Below are 1,551 nucleotides of genomic sequence, written 5' to 3'. Positions count from 1 at the left end.
CCGTTTGGCAAAAATGGTGTTGTCGCTAATGTATGCACAATATTTCCAAAAACATTGGTACTTTCCCATAAATATCTTCCATCTTTTTTTTCCCAGCGAGTAATAAAAAAGGTTGAGGTGGGATGTGTTTTATCCCACCACATTATATCATTCCTATTTTTCCTCTTTGTTGGATGGCAATCAGGGGCCCGGGTGCCAAGCTTTGGAAGCAACAGCATCTGGCTCCTTGGCACGGCCTGCGGCAGGCTGGTTGTCAGCCTCGGAGCTGTGTCTGGGTCTGTTGCATGGTTTGGCTACAGATGGACTCTCTGGGTTGCCTCGTGCTTCTGGAAGCCAGTCCTGGCTTTCCTTTGCTTCTGAGGACTTGACTCATTTTTATTCATTTGTGAAGAAGGGCCCATCCAAATGCTTTATGAAACCCACACTGGAGAACATTCATGGAGCGGGTTTTTGCCTTTGAAAAGGCCGAGGTCAGTGTGTGTGTGAGCAGGAGACGCGGCATTGGGAAGATGGCTCTACACGTGTCCATGTGTCTTTCTGCAGACTCCTATTCTAAGGAGACTGGAAAGAGGCCAATTCCATGTTCACGTCTCTCCCTTCCCCAGGATGAGGCTGTAGAGACAGAAATGGGGGCGAGCTCAGACCTCCTCGCATCAGTAAAACCTCCCATATCTTTTGTCTTTTCCAGGAGTCAGAGCTGGAGGAGATGAACACATGTGATGAGGGTCCTCTCACCTTCCCTCGGTTCCATACTGTTGTCTACACGAGCATGGGATTGTACCATGGCTAGAAGGAAGGGTGAGCATTACGCCTGAGTCTAGTCTGAATGAAGCACAGCTGGCAAAGCCAGATCGCCTGCATTAGGGCTCCCTGAGCTCTGGCCTCCAGGGAAAGGCCATTCAATCTTCTTTGCTCTGTGAAGCCTTGTCACCGCTGATTTTTCAAATCACTTGGAGCCACTAAAAAACTCTATGTTCTGCACACACATGCACACCCTATCTCAATGAAATATAATTTACTTGAAGGATTCATAGAAGAATTTCGTGTTATTTCTTGAATGCATTTACTCCCTCATTGATCCATTCGTTAAGAGCTATTGAATGAACACCTATTATTTGCTAAACAGAAAAAAAGTATTGTATTGGGGGAAGAAGGGACATTAAATTATTATCAAATCAATTAACAGGATCAGTCGGCCATGCAACCTCTTTTCTGCTCTTTAGATGTGACATTCCGAGTCCCTCTCAAAACAACAGAAATTCCTAACAGGATCTAGGTGATCCTGTTAATTGATTTGATAATTGTGCTATGAGGAAAATAGAGCAGTCCTTGGATGAAGCGTGCTTGTCGGGTAAGAGACCTACTTCAGATGGACTGGGGAGTGACATTAGATCTTAGTCCTAGATGACAATGAAAGGAGCCAGGGATCTGGGAGAACAGTGATTCTGGAAGGGGAAACAACCAAGGCAAGGGCCCTGTGGTAGGAATAATGTCGGCACAGCTGAGGAACAGAGAGGCATTAGATGGTATAGTAGAGAGCAAGGAGAGAAG

At 45.8% G+C, this 1,551-nt stretch overlaps 1 long non-coding RNA gene across 1 annotated transcript; it reads left to right on the top strand.

Annotated features, from left to right (window-relative positions):
* The first annotated feature begins 314 nt into the window (after positions 1 to 314).
* On the top strand, positions 315 to 1,031 carry LOC106723689. The gene is made up of 2 exons (XR_001359392.1): positions 315 to 470; positions 689 to 1,031. It is a non-coding gene; the product is annotated as an uncharacterized LOC106723689 (long non-coding RNA).
* Positions 1,032 to 1,551: the final 520 nt, after the last annotated feature.

The sequence above is a fragment of the Myotis brandtii genome, unplaced genomic scaffold (assembly GCF_000412655.1).
Source record: "Myotis brandtii unplaced genomic scaffold, ASM41265v1 scaffold627, whole genome shotgun sequence".
NCBI classification, from domain to species: domain Eukaryota; kingdom Metazoa; phylum Chordata; class Mammalia; order Chiroptera; family Vespertilionidae; genus Myotis; species Myotis brandtii.
This window is presented reverse-complemented; position numbering and strand designations above follow the sequence as displayed.